Below are 13779 nucleotides of genomic sequence, written 5' to 3'. Positions count from 1 at the left end.
GTGATGTTTTAAATACTCCTCATATTTAATAATATTTAATAGAAACATTCTTGATGTCTAATAAAGTATCTGAAAATTAACCTTGCAATGCAGATTTAAAGTGTGTAACTGACTAGTTATTAAGACTTTTGATTTTAAGTTAAAAATCCTTTTAAAGTTTATACACTATATTGGAACTTTTAAGAAAACTTACCACTTACCGGATGTGTTTATTAGTTTTATGAGAATTACTTAAGAATTTGGGAGGCTTTGGGGCGCCTGGGTGGCTCAGATGGTTAAGCGTCTGCCTTCGGCCCAGGTCATGATCCCAGGGTCCTGGGATCGAGTCCCGCATCGGGCTCCCTGCTCCTTGGGAGCCTGCTTCTCCCTCTGCTTCTCTCTCTCTCTCTCTCCCTCTCTCTCTCTCCTCCTCTGTCTCTCATGAATAAATAAATAAAATCTTAAAAAAAAAAAAAGAATTTGGGAGGCTTTGTTAATCAGAAAATTGATGTGTTTGGGAAAAAATATTCGAATTATTAAATTAATAAACGCCGTTTAAAATGATTAACCAAGTGAAGCAGACATCAATTTACTAGCTTTATAAATCGAATAATAAATGGGTATATTTAATGTAAAAGCTTAAGCACAAATTTTGAATTTGAAAGTAATGAATATTAAGTTTTAAAAACCAAAGTAACTTCTAAATAATCATTCCAGGGTAAAAAGTCTTAATGCATTTTTAAAGTCCTTTCCTTTTCCTTTTCTTTTCCTACGACACCCATAGGGTAAGTTCACAAAGGAATATTCCAGTCTATAAATGTGAACTCTTCTCAATAGTGAGTTGCCAAGAAAAGAGCCCTGGAGGCTGTAGGAGTAGGCAGCCAGGGTACAGTTTGGGAAACGGACAGGGGTTAGCAAAAATAACACAACATACATCCTGACTTCTCGTCTTCTTTCCAGGCTTGTTGCTCCAACTGTCTATAGGCCTTCAGCTACACTTCCTTGCACCGCCTTCAACTTTGCATTTCCAAACTTGGCTCATCCCTTCTTTATCCTCTCTTGCCTACTCTTGGCCTCAGCCAAAAGGCTTCCCTTCAGAAATAACCTGTCAATCGCACCACCATCAGCCTAGGTGGCAGGCAGAAACCTCCTAGTGGCTTCTCATTCTTTCCCTGCTTCTCGAAGCCACCATTCAGTCCCAATGAGCCTTTCTCCGCAAGGTCCACTTTTCCTTCCCATTTCCTCAGGCACCTCTACAGTCTCTGACTCTTGTCGCCTCATGCCAGGACTACTGTGCTGGCCTTCACTCAGTTTCCCCTGCTGCAATTCATGCTACACATAGCTTCCAGAAGAGTCATCAAGCTTTGTTTTCATCTGAGCTTTTGCCAGCTGCTCAATATCTGTCAAATAAAATCCAAGTTCTCCTTGACGTCTAACGTCTTCTAACAACTTGGAGTCCTCCTCACCTTAGCATCCTCAGCTTTCATGGTTTCTGGATGGGACCACTTATTATTGTCCAGATAATTTGCTTGCCACGTTGCCCACACAACATTGTGTCTACGTGCATATCTTTGCATACAATAGCTCATTGCCTCTCTATGGAAGGCTTGGATCCCTCTTGTTTTCTGACCCCATGAATCTGATTTCTTCCTCTCCCTCAAATCCTGTCAGCACTCATCTATATACAATACACAATCTTCTTGGCATCTGTCATGGCATCATAATTAATTTCCATGTCTTTATATTACTCTATACCAATGTCTTAAGTTTTGCATGTATATCATTTTCTTTTCTTTTTTTTTAATTTTATTTATTTGACACAGAGAGAGAGACACAGTGAGAGAAGGAACACAAGCAGGGGGAGTGCGAGAGGGAGAAGCAGGCTTCCCGCCGAGCAGGGAGCCCGATGCGGGGCTCGATCCCAGGGTCCTGCGATCATGACCTGAGCCGAAGGCAGACGCTTAACGACTGAGCCACCCAGGCACCCCACATGTATATCATTTTCTTAAAGACACTACATATGTTCTTCAGGGAAGGAATTTTACCAGCCTTGTCAACCACGGAGGATTAAATGAGATAGGTTATGTGGAAGTACTTTGTAAACTACCAAGTTTTATCAAATATACTGTTAGAGTAGCTGTGGTATGGCTGAAAAAGCCAAAGATTTGAACTTGGAAGTTTGACCCGGAAGAGTTGAGTTCACTTACTAGCTCTATCTTTTGCCAGTCATGTTGTTTTAAGCAAATGTGATCTTTTCTGAGTTCCAGTAACCTCACCAGTAAAAATCGCCATAGGATGCCTTCCGGGGTAGAGGTAGTTGTGAAGATCAAATAAATTGACATCAATAAAAATCTTTTTGCAAACTTTAAAGCACCACGTGAATATATATTTTTCAGTAATGACAAGATAACACTAATAAATATTGACATAATGACCAATACATGTTGATGTAGTGACTCGAAAAGATTACGAGGAGCACGTACCACTTTGGCATAAGCAGCGACACTTCACAGATGACATATCACAGCAGATGCAAGCAGCTTTAGTGATTCAAACGTAGTAAACATCTCTGACTTACAAAAGAAGTAAACAGGACTACAGATAAATGCTAATGGAATCAAAAGCATATAAAAACAGTATTTCTTTTAGAGTAATTTACTATGTTTATTCAATTATAAAGGACTATTTGAAAGACAAGGTACTTGTCCAAATGCTCTTAAGTTCTGGACACTATGTTTGAAGTGTATTCAATATTTGCTCACTCAACATATTTTGTTTTAGCAAGAATGAATTGTATACCAACCGTATGCCACACACTGTTTTGGGTCCTGGAGATAGATCTGTGAAGACGGTTCAAGTTTCTGTTCTCAGGGATCTTACATTCCAATGGTAGAGAGATAAAGTGCAAATAAATAAAATCATTATAGATTATAGTAAGTGCTATGAAGAAAGTAATGTGGGGGTGGGAGGGAAAAAGGGCTATGGATGGCTCATTGAGAAAAGACATCAAGAAGACGGTGACGTTTAAGCTGAGGTTGGAGAATGAAGCAGAGAGCCACACAAGGAGCCCAGAAAAGAGCATGTTAGACGGAGAGAAGAATGGGTGCAAAGACCCTGAGGCAGGAAAGGGCTGGCCCTGTTAAGAGGCCTGTGTGGTTGGAGCCTAGTGATTAAGAAGTCTGCAGACAGATCACAGTGCCTGGTGGGCCTTGGTGTGCAGTTTGGATTTTATTCTATGTGCAGTGGAAAGTCACTAAAGAAGCTTACGTATGATTAAAATTATAACCATACTATTTAAAAAAAATTATAGTCCATGGTTTTCATACTATAACATCTTGGGCTGCTTCACAAAATTTAGCGTGATTTGGCTCAAAATATAAGTTTAAAAGGAAAAGGACTAGGCATTTTAAAATTTGGGACTCCTCTAATATGGGCGGGGTGCACTGAGTAGGGGCTGCCATAGGTTCTACCTGCTGTTATCCTCATCTGTCTTGTGAAATTAGGATTGATTCTTCACATTCCAAATGCAAGCCGTCTGATCAGTTGTCAAGATAGCAGACAGGCCACTTTCTGGGACCCTTTAAAATAGATTGTTAAGACTATATCATAAGGATAAAGGAGACTGTTGATGTACTGATACACAGTGACCCCTAAAATATGTTAAGAGGAAAAATCCTTGTGTACAACAAAAGTGTGCTATCATTATTTGTGTATACATAAGGCATCTCTGGGATACACAAGAAACTGACATTAGTCTTACCCATGGTGGAGAGACCCCAGTAGCTGGGGGATAGAATGGGAGAAAATTCTTACTGTATACCTTCTTATATTTTTAAATGTTTTAACCAACATTTATGAATGTATTATTACTTATTCAAAAAAATTAAAATCCTACATTTTTTCCCCATATACTTATCTTAAAGAAAATGGGCAATGTTCCAGAATTGTTGAGAAAGAATTTGCCTCATTGGGTAAACCTAAAGTTATTCTATATAATTACAAGGAGATATAAAATCTAGACCTATACTGTCCAGTACGGTCATCACAAGCCACATGTCTATTTAACTTTAAACTTAAATTAATTTAAACAAAATCAAATTTCAAATTCAGTACCCTGGTCACACTAGCCACATTTCAAGTGCTCAGTAGCCATTAGCTACACGGGACTAATGGCTATATCATATGGATAGCACAGATGTAGAACATTTCCACATCATGGAAAGTTCTATCAGATGGACTGCTGTAGACTGATGCAAGATGCCACCAGGGCTATGAACTAGCTCTTCAAACTTAGCTGATCAAGACAGAGAAACTCTGGAGTACAATAATACAAATATATTCCAATGCTAATTTTCCCAAGATGACTCACTAGAACGGCACTTAGAGGTGTAATCAAAACCCCTGCATTAGGTTTCTAAGGCAGACTCGTATATAATTTTGTCATTACAAAAAAATCAGTCTGCACTAGGATAGCACTGGCAGTTATTGTGTTAAGAGTTAAGAATTATTTTTCTAAATGTGAACTGAGATTAAATAAAACTAACATAGTTGATATTTACTGAATTTGATATTCCACATTGATTCAGTCAATGAGTCAATAGTACTGTAGCACAATAAGAGTGAGTAATGAGATTCAATTATACTCAACTACTTTAGTACAATTTGTCAACTTTTGTCATCTTTGCTATCATTATTAAGTCAGCTTTTCACAAATTAACACATTTTAACTAACCATAGTCATCATTTTCCTTTTGATACTCAAATTGACAGAATTTAGCAAATGAGTGTCCCTGCATTCTTCTATGCAACACCATTGTTTTTTTAAAGCATTCTTGCTTTCTGGCCCAATAAAATATTCCAAGACTCACCTGTATCTTCCCAGACCCAGACGTGAATCAGCCATTTTTCTAAGGTATATTGTGTTTCCTTCAAGTGAAAATAGTATTAGACCCAAGAATGTAGGCATTAGGAGTGCATATCATCAGGCTCATGTGGTGGAGTAACAGTATTCCTTGGCCATTTCATTGAACACAGTTAGAAAAGACATATTTATTATATGTTATTAGTTTATATTAATATTTCCAACTTTGTTCTCATATTACAGTATGCCTATTTAAATTTTTTTAAAATCCTTCATCCAAATTATATTTCCCTTTTTTACAATTCAATGAAACATTCAATTATCACTCTAAATAGAGATGTTGGATTTTTGACAAAGTTAGCATAATCACTCATTTCTCTTATCTGATGATAAAAGGGTCAAATAGTAATATAAATATTAATACTAACAGTGAAACTACTCCATAACATTCAATTTTTCTTGCTTTTCTCTTAGAATGCATCTCACGGAAGTTATCCAGAACAATTATTTTGCCACTCAATAAGACTTCATTTTGCTTGCTTGGATAATACTTATGAGTGTACGGTTTGGTCCTCGTGTCTTTGTCCATGAGCAGGCAGGCAACTAACACTTCTGAGTTTTCGGAGATAGTGGTTTCCAGCTTCTTACTTTTTCCTCTTGGGAAGCTAGGATTTTGTTTTGAAATGCAAATTAGCTTAGCAATAGTTAAATGCAGATAGGCTATCTTCATGTTATCTTTTAAAAATAGGTTTTTAGGGCGCCTGGGTGGCTCAGTCATTAAGCGTCTGCCTTTGGCTCAGGTCATGATCCCAGGCTCCTGGGATCCAGCCCTACATCGGGCTTCCTGCTCGGCGGGGGGCCTGCTTCTCCCTTCCCCATCCCCCTGCTTGTGTTCCCTCTCTCACTGTGTCTTTCTCTGTCAAATAAAAAAATATTAAAAAAAAATAAAAATAGATTTTTGTATGGAAAGAAACGGACACTGTTCCAAAATTATTAGTGAAAAGGAAATGGTATCACCTGGCAAACCTAAAGTAATTCTAACTGATTAAAACCCAGACTTACAACTATAGGTTTCCAAGTCAGAGACACACTGGACAGGTACCCACACTCATAATTCTGTAACTGTGATCATTCAGAGTACGCTTATGAAGACATAAGCAGTTATCCACCAGTTAGCCTAAGTATATTTTCTTGCTCAACCTATGAATGAGCCCAAAGAAAGATTTCTAGAAGGAAGTTGTTCAGGGGTGCCTGGGTGGCTCAGTCAGTTAAGCAGCTGCCTTCGGCTCAGGTCATGATCCCAGGGTCCTGGAATCGAGCCCCGCATTGGGCTCCCTGCTCAGCGGGGAGCCTGCTTCTCCCTCTCCCCCTCCCCCTGCTTGTGTTCCCTCTCTCGCTGTCTCTCTCTCTGTCAAATAAATAAATAAAATATTAAAAAAAAAAGAAGTTGTTCATACCTGATTGGTATCCTTGAAGAAAAAGCAAAATAAACCAGTGAACCATAGTTATAGGAGTGCCTAATGATTAACAATACAAAACTGGAATTGAATTTCTTCATTTAATCTGACAGGTGGGTGACTTATGACTCAGGAGAGATGCCACAGTGCTCCATCAGGGCCTACCCCAGAGGAAGTGGCACCATCACGAGTACATTGCTTATAGGCCTGGACATAGTGTTTAGCTGTGGGCTCTGGGCCTTACTTTGCCCTTCCTTTGACCTGTGTGTTGAGTATATGGGCTTGCTGAATGGTGGTTGTTATCAAATTAGGGAAACTCAGCCTGATTGCTCCTCTTACCTCCAGCCCCAAGCACTCAAAGCTGAATTCAATGCACCTGCCTTGTGTACCCAGAGTACCTTGCGCTCACCCTACCAGTATACCATGTATTGTGTTGCATTGTAATTGTTGGCCATCATGTCTGTCACCCCATTAGACTATCTATATCCTTCATGTAATATTTTACAATTATAGAAGTCTCCAGAAAGTATAAGTCTTCAATTGGGGGTTGCTATAGTCTCTCATTATTCACGTCAAGCAGGCCTCTTAATATTAGACTTAAAACCCTCATGAAACCAGTCAACTCTAATTTATCTAATAAAATGAGATATAAGTTATTCTAGGTTTATCCTAGAGAACAGTACCTTGAAATTATTTATAAATCTCTAAGGCAGTTCAAATGGCCAAGTTTTCTAGAGAACCTTGCAATCCATTCACTAAGATTAAAAATACATCCATACAGAGAGGTGAAGTTAATGGTGTTAACGTCATTACATATTCTTTAAGGTAGAGATTCTCTTGCCCACTTCTATACCTGCAGTGTTTCAAGGTTCTTAACATATCACTCAGTAAATATATACTGAATGAGTGAAGTACATATAGGTAAATATATACATACCTTTGTAATCACCAACCCAGAATACTTGTCCTTTAGTCACCTACCAGAGACCTCAGTTTGGAAGTGAGTTCAGATCTACCTACTTTAAAAAGCCCACTGATACTTGAGATATGTCGGCTAAAGGCTACCTGACCCTCAGTAAGTTTGGCAAGCTTAATGTCAAATTTAGCTCTCAACAGACATAACCTTGCCAGATTGCAATTAGCCATTATTAAGAGTTGACAAAAGAAAAACATCCACATGAAAATTGTTCCTGCAGTTTTTGTGAAATCACTAAGACAGTTGCCTGATTTTTCTAGGAAGTAAGCTCCATGAATGCAGAGACTTCACTGGTTTTAATATTTGACATGCAGTGCCTTAAACAGCACATGCTATAGGCCTAAATGAATACTTGGCTTGTAGTGAATGAATGAATGAATGAATGAATGAATGAATGAATGAATGAAGTCTATAATCTGATGTCTTTTATATAAAGAGCTATACAATAACTTCTTTTTAAGATTGACTACAGGAAAGAAGTTTGTCTTCCTGAATAAGCTGGTGTGCTTCTTTTCAGTAGACCGTAAGAACATGTTTTCTTTGACCTCACTTCGGGAAGATTAAAGCAGGACCCTTCCAAGAATATCCTTTGTCTGTCCTCTTTCAAATTTAATATCTTTACTCCCCCCACCAGAACTGCCTTCTGATAAACCACAAGGCCACAAGATTGGATCCTGTGCTCCCGTTTCATCTAAGCCCCAATCTCCGTTTCCCCGTACTTGCTCCCCACTCTCATGCTCTCACTTGCCTTTACCCACCTCTGTCTGCCATGTTTCAGCCATGGGATTTTGTCATATCCTCAACATCTCTTCTTATCCCTCCTCATGGCATTCCTGATGTTATTTCCTCCACCTGGGAATGCCCCTTCCTGTCATTATTCCAAGTACTGGCCCCCTGAATTCCCAGACCAGAGACCTCGCCCTTTGAACTTGCACTGCCTGTGTTTGAATCAAAGTTGTTCTATAAGCCCTAGTATCCTCACTGGCAATACTGTAGCTTTATCATACCCCTAGGGTTATTGTGAGGAGGTATGTAAGTGCTCAATAAATAGTAGTGCTTAGTACTAACATAATTTCTTTTATTTTCCTAAAATGTATTTTTCTCAAGCTTTATATCTGAATTTATGTACTTAGGTTGTGTCTTAGGAAACATGGTCCTAGAGTATAGCCCATTTCAAAATTCTCACATTGACCCTCCCCATATAATCCACAACCTGGATAGGAAAAAGATAGGTTTTTTGGTTGCTCATCTAATACTTGCATGGTCTCAATGTAGCCATTTGTATTTTTCTGCTTTCCACATTAGTTTAGGACAGTGACAGTTGTATTTTTTGTATGTCTGTCCACATGTGTCTGTCTCTGTTTAATAGTTATATTTATAGAGACAGGAGTTGTTCCATCAATGTCCAGGATCTATTCAGAATATATGGAACAACAGGAGTTGCTCCATCAACTGCACATTATGTAATTTAGACTTACAAATAACACCTTCTGCAGGGCTCGCCAAAATCCGCTTAAGTAGATAGTGGTATGGCTGTTGTAATAGTATCCCTGCTGTTGGCATGGGCTTAACGCACATGCTGTGCCATCAGAGAGCGCTTCGTAAGGAAACCTAAATATTCTGACATTTCTCTGAGTTTCTTATTCTTTCCTACAACAAAGCCACTAATTGCCTTTTCCTCCCAATATTGTTTCTGGTTTTCTGAGCCTGTGTTAAGGCCCTAAGTGGGTCTGTTTCAGGATCTACTTACTTGGCAGCCATTTCCTCACAATTAACATCATGTACATCATCTGACACACAATGTCAGAACTAATTTCCAAACTCTTTTATAAATCTTTTTCTTTGTTCTTGATTGGTATGAGGGAAATATGTAATGCATGTGGAAGAAAACAAAATCTGAACAGGTCACTTATAGGAAATCCTTCTGATCGTGGGCATGATAATTTACAAATCTGAGTAGGTATTGTGCTCCTCACCAACCCAGCAAACCAATGAAGCAGATAGCTAATCCTCTTAAACATTATATAATCTTTAAGTCAGTCATACTATATAATGTCCTCAGCTTTGGAGGTCCAGAAAGTTCTTTGGGTCTTATCATGGACATTGTTTAATATTTTTCTCTTTCAAGGATCTACAGAAAGTTTATCCCTCCAATTGGCAGAGGGTTGCTATACCTCCTTATTATTCATCTCAACTATATCTCTCAGTAATACCTAAAGACCTTATAAGGCCAGTCAACTTTAATTTGTCATATGTTACATGGAATACTATAAATTATTCTGGATATATTCTGAATATATCCTGGACATAGCTGAAAATTATTTATGAATCTCTGGTGAAGTTCAGGTGAACCAGTTCTCTGGAATACTTTACATTTTATTTTATTTTTATAGGTTAATTGAATGATGTTGATGTCATTAGACATTCTCAGGCATCCACAGTGAGATGCTGCACATATAAAGACATTATTCTGTCCCACAGCTTGCAATCTAAAATTAGATATACACAGGCAAGCCAGATAAACATAGCACATTTTTTAAGACCAAAAAGAAATGATGGGAGAGAAAAATGAGAGTAGTGAATCAAAGAGTCAAAGAGAATTGACAAATATTCTATCTTCTGCCCCTCACTTATAGCCATAATTTCCTCTATCAGAAGCAATCATACAGTTAAAAGTCAGTCATACTGTATAATGTCCTCAGCCTTGGAGGTCCAGAAAGTTCTTTCATCCCAGCAGTCATTGTCACTGCTTGCCTGACTCTGGGTCCTGAAAGTCTACTACCTTCAAGCTCAGCCCTGGAAATGAGTGCCCAGCCAGTATGTTAGGATATATTCCCTCTAGGAGCCTATGGAGTTTGAAAGTGGTGCACTGCAGTAGGCCAAGTGATCTGGACTTGAACACAACCCTAGGTGCCCATGCCATGGGAACTTCCGGGTGAGATCTCCCTATTAACCTCCATCCTATGCGCTCCGTCCACAAACCTGGCTGGCCTTCTCCCTGAGTTTAGGAAAAAAAAAAAACCCAAAACAAAAAAAGCACCTCCAATGTGCCTGGCTTCATGCTCCTTGATAGGCTCTCTTTTGGCGTTTACAACTTATTTTGGAGTTTACAACTTACTTGGAGAGAGAGCTCATAAAAAGACTCTTTTTAATAGAACGTGGTAAATATAGTGGCAGAGAGGTGGTCAGGCTAAAGCCCAAAGGAAGAGTACCCAACCCAATCTGGTGGTCAGGGAAGGGTGATGATGTGATGAGAGATAGTCTGAGAGCTGGGCAGAAACAGGAGAGTTGTAGCCCAGAAGCCAAGAGAGTGTGTTTGAAAAAAGAGAGGGGCGCTGGGTGGCTCAGTCGTTAAGTGTCGGCCTTCAGCTCAGGTCATGATCTCAGGGTCCTGGGATCGAGCCCCGCATCGAGCCCCACATCGGGCTCCCTGCTCGGTGGGAAGCCTGCTTCTCCTTCTCCCACTCCCCCTGCTTGTGTTCCTTCTCTCGCTTTGTCTCTCTCTGTGAAATAAATAAATAAAATCTTAAAAAAATAAAAAAATAAATAAAAAATAAAAAAGAGAGGGAGGAAAATAGGATCAGATTCTGCAGATGTCAAGCAAAATGGACTTGAAGTGAGTCCACTGGATTTGTCAAATAGAGGAAGAATCGTTGGCAGGGCAGTTTGAGTAGAGGTGGAGGTGGGAGACCTATCACAGTGGGTTGAAGAATTAAGGAGAGACAAGAAGTGGAAATATGAAGTTTGGCTGTGAAAAAAGTGAATTAGAAAGGAAGAGGTCACCAAGGGAAAGTCTGAGTTTTGATGAGAAAAACAGGTTTCTAATCTGAGAGAAAGGGGCTGCACAGAAGTCCTGATTGACCAGCTTCCTTCCCACAGTATTAAGCCACGAAGAATTGATGTATTTTTCCAGTGACTAGAATACTTCTACCATCTAGGGTATCCATTTCCTATGTCAGAGTGCCCTGGAGGCTCAACTGTTAATTGGACTTATCAATTAGGAAGTTGCTTGTTCAAAATGGCTTTATGGCAAAGAGAAGTCTTTTGAGAGTTATTTAACCCAGGCTCTAGTGAAACCAGAGAGTGAGCCCTTTCTAATGACTGAGGTACTCAAACCCAACCTAGACAAACTCCACTCTTGTCAAACTCTTGTTCTCTGACAAAATTTTCTAGACTCCAAGCAGACCATTTTTATCTTTGTTATTTACATTCATGATTTAGTGAGGTCCACCAAACTGTACCCTCATCTGCCTCCACCAGAAATATAGGTAAGAGCCCCTGGATAATCTTAAAAATTATGTTTTGGTTTGGATAGTTTTAATTTTTTTTTATTTTATTTTATTATGTTAATCACCATACATTACATCATTAGTTTTTGATGTAGTGTTCCATGATTCATTGTTTCCGTATAACACCCAGTGCTCCATTCAATATATGCTATGCCCTCTTTAATACCCATCACCAGGCTAACCCATCCCCCCACCCCCCTCCCCTCAAGAACCCTCAGTTTGTTTCTCAGAGTCCATAGTCTCTCATGGTTCATCTCCCCTCCAATTCCCCCCCTTCATTTTTCCCTTCCTACTTTTTTTTTTTAACATATATTATTTGTTTCAGAGGTACAAGTTTGTGAGTCATCAGTCTTACACAATTCACAGCGCTCACCATAGCACATACCCTCCCCAATGTCTATCACCCAGCCACCCCATCCCTCCCACCCACCACCACTCCAGCAACCCTCAGTTTGTTTCCTGAGCTTAAGAATTCCTCATGTCAGTGAGATCATATGATACATGTCTTTCTCTGATTGACTTATTTCGCTTAGCATAGTTCCATTCACGTCATTGCAAATGGCAAGATTTTGGCTTTTTTGATGGATAGTTTTAATTCTTGCTGTAGTCTAATTTCCAAGTTATTGGTGTTGATCTCCCTTCATTCTTTATTGAGTACACCTCTTCTTTTACCTGTTTTCTCATATTAGCTGTAAAGTAACTTAATAAAAATATGAAAATGAAATCGTTTTATTTCAAAGTATAATAATGGAATTTCCACTCTCTTATTTTTTAAAATATAGAATCTAATAGAATATTGTCACAGCCAGATAAAATGCTAGGATTGGATGTTGATTGTACTGATATTAATGCTGATATTCATGATTACCAGAGAGCTCATCATAAGCCCCTTGAGGACAGGAATTTTTTTCTGTCATTTATCTTCCTTACTTACAGTACTCTCCACTTGGTAGGCATTCAATAAATATATTGATGGATTGATTTTTAACCAGAGTTCTAATAGAGTGGTGATTTATCACTTAGTAATAGACGTGTCTTCCTAATGCACAATCCAAAGTTTTGCTCTTTTGCCTAATAAAGCTGATGAGGCAGTATGTTTTTCAAAAATATTACCTTTTTCCTACCAAGATGGGGGCAAAATGGCACTTATGTGGGATTCTGCTGGTTTAAATTTTAATTAAATGACAATAAAGCACCCAGTCCACACCTGGCAATGTATCTGGCATGCATTAAAGTTTATTGAATTAAAGAATGAATTGGGCAATCATTTAGCTTGAGACTGTTCCCTTAACAGTAAAATAAAATTATTATTACGTGCTCCACCACCCACACAAGATAGCTGTAGGGAACGAATGATAGGATGTTTATGAAAGTGTTTAAAAACTGTAAAGCACATTACTATTTTAAAGTGGGGATTTGTATGTTGACTTAATGTCATTCCGATAAACTGGTTATTTTTTTAACGGCCATCAATTTACTAAATTTAGAATTTCTATTGAAGTCCACACTAATGTATAAAATTGTTTTAAACATTTGTAGTACTGCATTGAATCTAATTTTGCCTGCTTGCAGTTCTGTGGTGCTATGTACGACTGTGAGACTCATACTTTAAAAGAAAAACATTAATTTTTCTTGAGTCCTGTTTTCTACCTCAAAGAACTCTCAAGTAGAAATAGCACGAATCAAAGATCCCAACCTAGCAGCTTAAGTTAATAGTGGTCACGATACTTTAAAATGGGAAGCGGACAAAGACCCCGAAACAGCTTTCCCAAATTAGTCACTGACTAACGACAGCGTCCGGTGGAGACCGAGGAGAGTGCAGGGCTCGGAAACGAGCGGACGAGAAGCACACCTTCCCCTCCCCCCTTCTATTGGAAGCACCGCGGGGCGGCTACCGGGGTCCAGCCCCAGGACGGTTGGGGGTCTCCGAGCGGGCGGCCAGGACCTGCGGCCAGTTGGGGTCAGCGAGCGCCGCGGCCGTTGGGGACTCCAGCTCCCAGCAGGCACCGCTTCTGCGGCCGACGCGCGTGGCGGCGCTGCCCGCTGGGAGTCGTAGTGCGGTCCGGGTAGGAGAAAAGGGAGCCAACCCCGGTTCCTTTCACGCACATTTCGGAAACTGGGCCTGGAAGGGATCACACCGGCCTACCGGTGGCCGGGGCGGCGAGTAGAGCAGGGCTGGCCGAGGCGGAAAGAGGCCCGGGCGGCCGTGCACGGGGG

This window comes from Zalophus californianus, chromosome 4, assembly GCF_009762305.2.
Source record: "Zalophus californianus isolate mZalCal1 chromosome 4, mZalCal1.pri.v2, whole genome shotgun sequence".
NCBI lineage: Eukaryota > Metazoa > Chordata > Mammalia > Carnivora > Otariidae > Zalophus > Zalophus californianus.
This window is presented reverse-complemented; position numbering follows the sequence as displayed.